Here is a 12,065-nt window from a genome sequence, read left to right as displayed (position 1 = left end):
AGAATGTCAACCCTTGGTGTGGGTGGCTTCAACTAATAGCCTTGTAGCTTGAATGAAATAAAGAGGGAAAGGGAGGCTTGCTACTGTTTCTTCCTACTTCCTGCTTGCCCTGCCACGGACTATTTCACTTCTGCCATGCCATCTTGCCTTGAAGCAAGTTGACTATGGTCTGAAACCTCTACAAACTGAGCTATGCTAAATTAAACCTTACCCCCTTTAATTTGTGGGTGTTGAAGTTTTTTTATCCCAGCAAGAGGAAGTAACTAAGACAATGGAATTATGCAATATATGGTTTTGCATCTGGAGTTTTGAATGTTTTTGCAGCTCATTCACTAAGTTAAGCATCAATATTCCATCCCTTTTTACTGCTGAACAAGATTCCATGGAAATGGATACACACCTTTTTATTTATGCATTCATCAGTTGATGGGTTTTTGCGTTATTTGTGCATCTTGACAATTGTGAGAAATGCTCCTGTGAACATGCAAAGGCGTGTGTTTCTGTGGACATGTGTTTTCTGATCTCTTGAGCAGAATCCTAGGCACAGAAGGGCTGGGACTTGCACAGAAATATTGACTGCTATTATACACTAGGTCCCGGTGATTCAAGAGCATAATGTCAGTGGAAACTTACCGAGCATTTTTAAACTTACTTTTTAAAATTCACTGATGATACTGTTCATGAAAGGGATGTTCTAAAAACCAACTGCTGTCTTTTGATGAATTCCGAATAGAAAGTAGAGGTCAGTTTCCAGCGAGCGGCAGATTACTAGTAACCAGGATCATCCTGAGGTGTGGCTCCAAACTGGAATAAAGAAAATTTTCCTGCTGGGTCAAGAGTTGTTTATCACATCACAGACCGCATGCATCTTTGTACATATGCAAGTAGGTTGATGATGACTGTACGTTTCCTGTTTCCTTTATGCCCACGTGGGGAAAAAAATGGAAAAATCTGAAGCCAGACAGAAGCAAAGCTGAAGTCAGACCCTCTTCATTCCTCCCAGCGTCTTTTCACTTTTAAGTGAAAATGACTAGATAGGAGCCCTCTGTCGCGTCGCCATGTGCTCTTAGCGTGAGGACTTTGGGTAGTCATTTGGAATGGACTCAGTTTTAGGGCACAGTGGCCCAAAAAAAGTCAGAGCCAAAGGAATGGAGAGGAAAGGCAAGGCAGATCGGTGCAGAGGGCTCAGGTCCTGACCAGAGGGAGTAGGCAGAAGTTCGACGGCACCATAACTTCGCTCTTGTAGGGGAGGGAGTGGCAGCGTCCAGTCCCCTTGGATGCTGATGGGGGAGGTGCAGTGGGAGTAAGCGGAAGACGAAGGGAACTGGGTGACTTGAAATTCAGGGGCGCCCTCGCCTAGTGACAGGCACGTCCTGAAGGTGTAGGAATGAGACAGTGGAGCGGGCACCCAGTGCCAGAGAGCCCGCGAAAGACACGCGCAGGAGAGCGGGTCCTCCGACAGAACCGAGCCTTTCCAGTGTACCCGGGACCCAGGGGGCCAAGAGCTGGAGCGGGGATCTCAGCAGCCTTCTTTCCCTTCCCTCGTTGAACACGGGGCCCTTACCCATGCGCTCTTGTTCCAGTCTTCCTTTTCGCTCCTGGCTTTGTTTTCCAGCTAACTCCGGGACCCTCAAGCTCTTCTCCCGCCCAGCTTTCCCTCACAGAAGCTTTCCCAACTTCTTTCTGGCCCTCCCTTACCCGGTGTCTGCCGCTCCCCGCCTCCTTCCCCAGCTCCCCCGTCCCTTACGGCGCTTCCTCTTCATCTCATCTGCGTCTGCACCTTCCCGCTCTCTCTTCTCCTTCCTACCCCAGAAACTCAGAGGGTTTTTTCGGGAGTTTTCCGAGGGTAGGGTGGGACAGTGCGGTTTCCTTTAGGGGCTTTCCGAGGGTAGAATGGAACAGTGAGGGAGAAGAGAATGAGCTCCCCAATTCCCGTCCAGGCAGGGCTCCCCCACAGGCACCCAGTTCCCCACTCAGAGTGGGGTCCTCGCGGGTCCCCACCGGAAGCACCCCGCCCAGTTCCTGGCTGGTCGCTCAAGATCTGGTCTGCCCTTTCTCCCGGAGACCCCCGAGGAGAGCAGGAAGCCCAGGAGCTCTCCTCCCCGCGAGTCCTTCTCGGTGAGGGGCGAACGCGAGGACGAGGAGGACGCGCACCCCACCTCACCCGCAGGCCCTCCCTCCCGCGGAATCGCGCTTTCCACGGAGTCTTGGAGGCAAAGCTGGTCTGAGGCGGTGCGTGAGGGAGGCAACAAGTGACAGCACCTGCGGGGGCCCTGGTTTCCGGCTGGAACAGGGGTCAAAGAACCCCTGGGGTGGCAGGGGAGGCTGAGCCTGGCGAAGCCCTCCGCGCGCCCCCCTAGAAGGCGTTCTGTGGGGGCAAACGGGAGAGCCGGGAGAGAGCACAGTCAGCTCTTCCCAAGTCCGAAGCCCCTTCCCCTTGGCTGCCACAGACTTTGCGAAGCATCTGGGCGTGGAGGCCGAGGGGTGGGGGCTGGGCAGGAGTCGCCGCCATGGAGGGGTTTTCGGAGGGTAGGGTGGGACAGTGGGGGCGAAGAGAATGCGCTCCCCAATTCCCGGCTGCTCCGAGCGCTTGAGCGATGCCTCCTGCAATCCACCTCCCCGCCGGCCAGCCAAGGACCTGGCCTGAGAGGCTGGAGCGGACTTGCGGGGTGGAGGAAAATGCGGGCTCCGAATCCCTGTCCAGCTTCCCTCGGTCGCCCTCCCCACTGGCTGTGCGTCCCTGGAGCCCAACTTCAGTCGCCCAAGACTCTGAGCCCCGAGGGAGCCGGAGCGCCACGACCCGGGGCGGGAGGGGCGGCCGCGGATCCGGGGTGGCCTCGCTCGGAACCCCGGGGGCGGGGCGGGGACGGGGTCGGCCCCCGCAGCCACCGCGAGGCTGGCGCGCGGCGTCTCGGAGCCTCGGCTGCTCTCCGCCCCTCGCCCTCCCTCCCCTCCCAGCGGCGGCCTCCCTCCTCCTCCCCCCACCGCCCGCCACCTCCCCCCGGTTTCCCGTTTCTGCCACTAGCGCGCTCGGCGGCTCATTCCGCGGCCGCGGCCAGCAGAGGGGAGCGACGCGGGCAGAGGAGCAGATGCCGCGGGGGCCGCTCGCAGCCGCCGCCGACTTGTGAATGGGACCCGGACTGGGGCCGGGGCTGACACCGCCGCGCTCGCCCGGCGCCAGGGCCCGCCGGCCTGGAGGTCGCGTCCACCCGCGAGGGCCCCAGGTAGGGCGCTCCGCCAGTCCCTTGCTCTCTCCTGGATGGGGTTCCTCGGAGTGTGTGTGCGGCAGGGGTGGGGGCGATTTCCTCGAAGAGACTGTCTTGGGAGGGGGAGGTCGGTGTCTAACTAGAGGAGCCCTCACTAGTGCAAAGTGGGGTGTGTGCAAAAGATTTGTTTAAAAATCAGAACGGAGAAGGGAGCCAGCTGTGGGCTCAGACAGCCCAGGGGGCAGAGGCGCCAGATGTGCGCTCTGCACTCTGCTCGGCTCTGGTCTCCTCCGGGGTCTGCGCCCAGGCCCTGGCACAGGGGGTTTGCGCCCGGCTGGGTGGAGAGACTGCAGAGCTGAGCCCTGGACGCGCCGGCTGCCCCCGGTCGTGTCTCTGGGGAAAGTCGTCCCCAGCGCGGTGCCAGCCCGCCCGCGCTGCGCCTCTTTCCGGAAGCAGCGACGAGACCGCTCTCTGCGGGGGCTCCTGCAGGGTGCCCAGCGATCCCGGGGGCTCAGTCCCTCCGATGGAGATTGCTGGGGGAGACCAGCAAAAAGGTGAAGGAGCCAGTGGTAGAGCGGCGACGTGGAGCACTTTAATAGTGGGGGTCTGGGTCCGCTGACTGCGGCTGCTACTGCGGTGCGCGCTCCTGCTCTCCAGCCCAAGTGTCTCCGAGAGCTCGGGGGACCGTTTGTAAGCTCCCAGCAGCCTAGGGGTGGGTCTGCGAACCGCGGAGACTCGGGCTTGGCTTGAGCTTGGGCTTGGCGATGCGGGTCAGGCTGAACGTGAACTTTGCGAACCAAACCTTCCCCAAGCCTGCGTCTCCTCTCAGGGCGCGCCGAGCTTCTCCAGCTCGCAGCACGCACGGCCTCCCTCTCTGCGCTTTGCCCGGAGAAGGAGAACGCCGGAAGGGAGGAAGGGAGCGCGGAACAGCCAGCAGGATAGAGACCTCGGAGAGGAGAGCATCCCTTTGCCGCTCTCCCCAACCCGCGGAGCTTAAGAAAGGCCGACTAGGGCTGGGAATTAGAATCTCCAGAGAAATTGGGTCCCGGAGGCCCGCGGGTACAGCTTCCTTATCTCCTTCTCAGCAAGGCCCTGCTTTCTTTCACCGGGGGCTTCTCTCCTGGCTCTCCTGGGTGAAAGGTTTTCTAGATGCTAGAAAAAGGAAGCCCTGTTGCTTTTGATGATAATGCAGCAGGAATTTCACAGGCCATCGCACTGCTAGGAAGAAATTGAATAATGCTATTCCTGCAGGACCTCGACTCCTAAGGCTGTGTATGTGTGTGTGTGTGTGGGGGGTCTTGAAACCTTATTAACACAGGGTATAGATTTGCCTGAAGTCTTCCTTTCCATTGCCTCCAGAAGAAATCTTGCTCCGATGACTGTGAAACCTTTTCTTGTGTTCTTCTGATCATTTGTATCGGTTTATTATTTGGTAGGGAGTAAGTTTTCGGTTCAGTCACAGAGAGGCTAAGATAATTAATCTGGTGAGAGAGGCTGGATCAATTTCCTTATCACTTGGGCTTGCCGCAGACATCGATGGTTTTGCGGGATGTCTGGATTTCCTGGGGATGGGCACGCAGATGTGTTCTCAGGAACGAGGATCCTTATCTCACATCAGCCTATTTGCCAGGCTGGGCTCAGCCCCAGAGCCCTACAGGGCCTATAGGTAAAGAATAAAGAAACGACTGACCTTCATTTCGTTAATCTTGGAATTATTTCCCCCACCAATAAGGAGGTGCAGACCCCGGAATACAGATGTCACCGCTCAACCCCAGCGGCACGGGGCCAGGTCATCTTCCAGTAGAACAAAGGAATAAAAGTTGCAAAACAAAGGGACATGGGTAGTGGCCAATTCAGAGGGACTCTGAAGCCTCAGCCACATTAAATTCCTTAAATACAACCTCTGAGTCCAAGTTTTCATCTTGGGTAGGCCCTGGAATTCGACCTTCCTGCAAAACTGCAATCCTGCCTAGTACAAAGGAATGTGAGTAGTTTTCAGCGGGGACTAGAAAGAGGCCAGGAAACTTTGCCTGAGTGACAATGAGCCTTACATCTGGTTTTTTCCTGTTATTGCAAATTTATACATTAAAACTGTGTTACAGCCACACTTTCTAATTAATAATAACCTTCACTGTCGATACTTTAGTTGTTATTTTAAGGTCTGCGTATATGTTGAGTCTATTATATTTTTGGGGGAAAAAGAGAAGCAAGCTACCTTTCCCACTCTGAGGGAGGGCGAATGAAGAAATGCGTAGAAGGGACTGAGATGGGATAATCTGGAGAGGCCCAGGCATGTAGATTTATTCCAACTGAGTTTATTGCTTCTGAGAAAAATGGGCTTTAAAAATAGTTCTAATTGAAGCAGTGGACCATCTTGATAGCACTTCAGAAGTTTCATTATGTTCAGCATTCTTATCAGAACACCACACAGTAAAATTATTAGAAACCTAAATTCTATTTTCAATTATAAGATGCAATCTTTCTGTTAATTTGAAAAAATTTAAGAAGTTACAGCTCTATTTTATATGACCCAGCACTCATATTTCTCTTTTGCTCTAGTGGCTTCAGATGTATATGTTTGATTGTCCATTTGTGGGAGGAAGAGGGCAGATCTGAAGAGCCCTGCCATGAACTGGGGGAGTAGGGATCAATTTCATGCTCTTTTAATGTACATGTCTTCATAATTCATGGTTTTTCTTTTGCTTTGAATAGAATTCATGGTTTTTCATTTGCTTTGTCAGGATTCTGGTTTGGGGTTCCTCATATGGGAAATGCCGTGATTTTGACCTCATGGCCTGATTTACAATGGCACAGTTACACTCCCAGGAGCATGGTGTGTCTTGGAACCTCGCCTGTGAACACCAGTTACTTCTGAAGCTCACAGTTCATATAAACTTTGATATGTTATAGTCGACCTGTTTTCCAGAAACATTGAAACAAGATCTGCAGCCGACTTTATTCTTCGTTCTCAGTATATTTATGCAGGTAGACAGTTGAGAATCATAACGATTTCCTGTGACTTTGCTTTCCATATTGATACTTTCCCTTTGCTCATAGGCACGTCTGATCATTCAGTAATAATAACAAAGCAGTGCTTTATAGAGTTGAAAGCAAGTAGCAAATCGTTTCCTTGTGCGATCAAATTTACCAAGTGAATGAGTTCCCAGTTACTTCCCCTTAGAAAATTTAAGCATTGTGTATCTTGACTAGCCAATGATTTAAGGGACTGAAATGTATTTGGGATGGATTTCTCCCTTACGAAATGTTTCTGCAAAAATTTACGCAATTTGTTAAGAACTCCCATTCTTTATTGATGCAGGATGGTGAGTTGTCAAACTTTCCAATTTAAAGTTGATGCCTCCGAAATATGTAAAGATAGTTGACCTGTGGACTTTGTGGTTTAACTGCTTAGGAAAGGGGGGTAAAGAAAAGAAAAGAAAAGAAAAGAAAACAGTTCTATTACAAAGAAAAAGATGGGGAAACTTGGATAGATCCTAATGCCCCAGGAGAAGTAGGAGTGAGCTGTTCTGTCAGGATTACTGTGATAACCGTCTACGACCTCCTCTATGAGCAGGAAGGGCTAAGGAAAACACTCGAGGAGGATGATTAACCGTCTTCCTGCTATACTTTTACCCTGACAGCGCTAGTCTTGTGCTTCTCTGGAAATGGGCTCCTTCGCGGAAGATCGCACGTCTGGCCACTAGAGGGCAATGGCGCCCTTCTCCAACTTTAAGCATGGAGCCCATCTGCTTTTGAGGGCACCATGAAAAGCGGTTTTGTTACCACCATCCTTATCCGGACCACTCCGAAGAGACCGAATTCAATCTAACTGTGGTTCGGGCTCCTGCTCCAGCTATTTGTCAGGATTAGCATCTTTGTAGCGGTGGATCTCCTTACCTTCTGTCTCTTCTTCCCACTTTGGACTTTGCTGGGAAGTTGGAAAATCTTGTAACTTGAGAAATGGAGCAGAAGCCAGGGCGGGGGCTGGGCAGCAGAATAAACAAGGTTAGTTCTCTCTGAGCCAGTGATCTGGGAGGATTTGCTGGATTTTTTTTCTTCTGGCAGGAAGACATCATTTCTGACTCCAAAGGGAGCAGAATAAATAAGGAAGAGATATATTAGTGAGACTGTTGTAATATGATTGCCTATTCTGTCGAGAGGTTTTGAAGACATCTACAAGATATTTCTAATTTGCAAAAAAAGAACATCATTTTGATCTTCGGTAAACACTTCGGGATATGGAGTTTTAATATAACAGTAAATGTTTTACTATTACCTTTAAACCATTCTTGATTTTGTTGTAAAAAAAATCTAACTTTAACAGAGAGTAAAATTTAATTCAAGATTGGTCCTTATGCACTGGAGCTTAATCGTTTGATTTTTTTTTCTCTCTTCAGTGATATGGAAATTATGGCTTATGATTAAATTGCATATTTCAGGCTGCACAAATTTATATTTGTTGCTGTTTGATAGGATCATTATGAAAGTTCAGAATGAAAGAAAAACTGGTTCTACATTGTAATTAAGAGGAAAATGCTATTAAAAATAAGAACAGTGTTCTTTTAAGTGGGTACTTACTAGCATTTTTTTGAAACTGCGTACGGTTGCCTTACTGGTGATTCAGCAGTGGAATTCTTTGCAGTCTGGGCTGGGTTGAAATGCCAGGAGAGTTGATGAAGAGGAGATCAATGCAAATGGATTATGGGCGAGAGTATTAAGTCACTCAGTGGAAAGTAAGACAGTGTTTTGTAAAGCGATACTCACTTACTACTGGGCAGTTTATTTAACTTACAAAAAAGAAAGCAATTTTAAATTTAAAGTGCTTGTGAGTAATGCACAACTGTTAGACCTGGAGATAAAATTTCATTATTATTTGGCATAGTTGTTCCTCAACTGTAGGATTCTGGGATTCTTACCGAGAGAGAGCATTGTTCTCCTGGTCTGTAGGGTTAAGGTTTCTACTGAGGCAGAGAGCTTGGTACAGCAAGATATTAAGTGAGGTCTGAACCTGAGAGAGAGGAGTAGGAAGGAAGAGGAGAAGAAAAAGTGTGAGAAGAAAAAGTGTGAGATAGACTGCTGTTTCTCGCAGTGGACAAATTACAGGTTTCTGTGTCTCCTTTTTTCCCCTATGTCTCTCAAAACCCTCATGTAAAGCATTTGGGGCGCTAAATATAGGAAGTTGTTCTCAACAGCTACACAGGCTGCAGTGAACAGTGACTGGTCTTACTCTACGCACTCTGTAACTAAGTGCTCCTCAAGCAGTATTTGTGAATGGGCATGGGGTTATTCTCGAATTTTCCTGGGTACTGTAGGTGAAGAAGACTTTCACTTCCTGTCCCAAACCCTCTCATGTGCCAGAAAAGGCTGTCTTCACCTTGTCTCAGAATGATTATAAGAAGTTAATGTTATCACTCCACAGTCAGTTTGCTTGGAGAATGTGGTTTCAGGCCGTACTATGACGACCACTTCACGGAGCAAACAGAGTAGTATTGAAATCTCCTTCCTGGTCTTGAAGACTCATAGAGATCCATTCTCAGCCTTCTTTAGTCTCCTTCAGTGAGGGAAAACCATGAGAAGTTGGAGTAGAGCCCCTGTTATCAATGCAATTTATCTTCTATAAATAGGGGCCAATACCTCAGATCAAACTGTTGGGACCCGCTCCCACTCTTGGTTTTCCAGATTTTTGCCTGTGAACACCTTCTGGAGTGTTCAGGCTGGTTTCCAACATGCTCAAGGCACGGAGCAGTTATCCAGTGCTGGAGGCAGCATTACGAGTTAGCAGGACCTAAATGAGGTGGAGGAGTGTGGCTAAGGCAAGGAATTGTGGTTGGACCCTGTCTTGACTAAAAATTTAATCTTAGCCCATCACAGATCCTTTTTCTTAGTAATCTTGATGTTTGAATTATAGCACTCAGTATTCTTAAGCTTGAGTACTGAGTATTCCTTTTTCACCTTATATTTTGTCCACAAGAGAATACTCAGCTTGCCTTACCCTGGTCCCAGCTCAGCCTCCTATATTCCAGATCCACTGCTCACAGAGTCTGTGCCCAAGAATAGCCTACACAACCTTGCTGAGACACAGAAGCTTGGCAGTAATATCTGTGTCATAGGATGACCATAAAAGTAAAATCAAAATTTAATCCCATCCCTATTCATTAAGAAAACTCAGAAGATGCTGAGACCATTTGCACTCTCTGAAACAGACCCAGGATTTAGTTTTACAGACTAATGGTGACAGATAGCAGTTTTTCCTTGCAGTGATGAGGCCCCAAATTCCACACTGCACTTCTGTTAGGTGGAGGCCTTTTCTGATTAGCGATGAATCGTTTATTAGCTGCTACCTTTTTTGAATGATTTCATATATTTAAGTGAGCCATTCCTCTTCCACTTCAAATATTCAGGAGGCAGTCAAGATTTTAAATTTCAGAGATAATTACTGCTTTAGAAAAGTGCCTGCCTCTTTGTACGTTAGCCTCTCTTTCTCTGTGTTAGTTTCACATATGGGATGCTGGAGAAAGTTACCCCGAGGTAAAACAGTACTGGAGAGTCTGGCTGAGTAGATGGTGTGGAGATATCCATCACAGGTCCGCTTCCCTATACAGAGGACTCATTGCCCTTCCAGGCTAGCTTAAAAGATCGTTAGTCTTTTGGTAAATCATCTCAATTTCAAGACTGTTCTTGTTTGTTTTTCAGGTAACTGTAGTTAGGGGTTTCAAAGGGTTTGAGCAGTGAGAATTTTAAGCGGTGAAGAGACTGCATCGGAAGAAATCCTCATCCTGTCTTATGCCTTCTGTCTTCCATGGGCTGAGGCAAAGGCACAATGATCTGGCATCTTGTTAAAAATCCCAGGACTGTTCATCCTCTTGTCATCCTTACTGATTTGCTTCTGTTTTCACAATGCACCCACTTTTGCAGCCAGGCTGGTCTTTCTGAGGCTCCTGGCCCTTCCAGGGTGCACTCTGGTTTCCATCTGTGGGCCCCTGTGGCCCCTGCCCCACATGGGGGTTGTGCTGCATCCTGCTTGTGCTTGGTGATGAAACGGGTTGTCTGCCTCCTTTCCTGGGAAAGAGAAAAGGAGAGAGATAATTTTCTGAGATCCTACTGTGTGCCAGGTGTTGCACAAGTCATCCATTTAGTCTATGAAACCATTCCAGAATGAAGAACTACCATCTCTATTTTACAAAATAAAGGAAATGACTCTCGAGGATGGTCATGATACTCCTTTAAGCTCACAGAGCTGAGATGAAGGTGGGTTTGTAACTGTGCTCGGATTCCAGATAACTCCAGATGCATGTCACACATCTGGGCCTCCCTGGCTCTTAGGGTTAGGGCTAGGAGTGGTGGGGGTGGAGGAAGAGGAACAGAGTTGTAGGACAAAAGCCCCGAGCTGATTGCTGCACTCTGCACTCCACTCCACTCTACATGGTCCCAAATCTTATCCATAAGGGGACCGGCTGAGGGCTTCTCCCTTCTCTGCTGCTTCTGCTTTTGCCAATAATTGTCCAGATTCTCAAATATCCCAATGACAGTATGTTAACTACCTCTCAAAACCTAGATCATCAGATGATTCATTCACTCCCATTCATTAAAGTGTTCCATTTCCTAAAGGAGGAGCTAAAATGCCTCTCTTCTGTGACTTTTCCCCACTAATTACATTCTGTCCCCTTTCCCAATAATTCTACAGGTTTTTGACACTGGCACTGGATAATAGGTTAAATCCAGGGTTTACTAAACATTTAGCTAGTTTCAAGTATGATGCTAAAAAGGATTCTATATAATATAATACTTACTAGCACAATGCCCCTATGTGGTGGTATAAGTATGGCCAACATCTCACAAGGGGTAAAAGCAGATGTTCCCAGTGTCCTTAGCTGGTATTTGACAGAGGTGGGATTCAAAGACACCTCTGCTGAGTTACTCCCATCATTCATAATGTTGTTACTGCCATCATTCACAGCTTTGGCTAGTCTGCTAGGATACCGTTTTCAGACCACCCATTATCCTCATAGCTGTCCTGTATCTCCACACTATCTTGTCATTCTCCCCTTTAACGCATGGCAGGTTAAATGAGATTCCCAGTTCCAGACTGTCTAGCCATTGTGAGTGCTTGATTCCACTGCATCCTGTAATGGGGGCAGAGGACCTAGTTTTTCAAGTAGAACTCTCAGGAAATAGATGCAGGCCATCATGAAATGAGCATCAGCGATTCTAATCAACTTCCATTTAGAGCAGAGGGTCCAGACACCCATAGAAGAATAAGGATTGCAGTAATTTAGGGACAGATGGAAAAGAGCTGAACTTTCTTGGCTCTTAATCCAGTCTCTTTTCTATGTCTCTTTACACAAGTGTGTGTGTGTGTGTGTGTGTGTAATTGAAAACAACTCACTTTTTATTTTAGTAAATATAATCATGACCTTTTTTTTAAAGTTAATTAATTTGGCCAGTTTAGGTTGTAAGACCTATATATGAGTTTTCACATGAATGTCTTATTTGGAAGTCCATGGTCTTAACCAAGGTTATTTGATAATATCTTGCAAAATGTACCATTTGACCCTGGTCTTTGGCTTTGTCCTACTTTATAGTCATCTCCATTCCAAGGTTCTCCAGAGAAAAGCTTCAAAATGGGTCTTTGCTAGTCATCTTTCTCTTACCATCACAAGATACCTGAGAGAATGAATTTGTAAGTGGAAAAGGTATATTTTGGCTCATAGTCATGGAGTTTCAGTGTATGACTGCTGGCCCTGCTGCTTTGGGCCGTGCACATCACTCTGAGAGGGTGCAGTGGAGCTAAATAGCCCAGTTCCTCTTCAGGAGCAAGGATGATGCAAGAGGAAGACATCCGGTCCCATAGTCTCATTC

The 12,065-nt window shown here is 48.2% G+C and overlaps 1 protein-coding gene across 1 annotated transcript in view; it reads left to right on the top strand.

Annotated features, from left to right (window-relative positions):
- The first annotated feature begins 3,016 nt into the window (after window positions 1-3,016).
- The window catches only part of Cdh11 (cadherin 11, type 2, OB-cadherin (osteoblast)), a 157,060-nt gene continuing 148,011 nt past the window's right edge, over window positions 3,017-12,065 (top strand). The window contains exon 1 of the mRNA XM_005388459.2: window positions 3,017-3,224. The gene's annotated coding sequence lies outside the window, so the exon portion shown is untranslated. The remainder of the gene's footprint in view (window positions 3,225-12,065) is intronic.

This window comes from Chinchilla lanigera, unplaced genomic scaffold (assembly GCF_000276665.1).
Source record: "Chinchilla lanigera isolate Chin_1 unplaced genomic scaffold, ChiLan1.0 scaffold00032, whole genome shotgun sequence".
Taxonomy (NCBI): domain Eukaryota; kingdom Metazoa; phylum Chordata; class Mammalia; order Rodentia; family Chinchillidae; genus Chinchilla; species Chinchilla lanigera.
The sequence above is the reverse complement of the archived record's forward strand: the minus strand, read 5'-3'. Positions and strand labels throughout refer to the sequence as shown.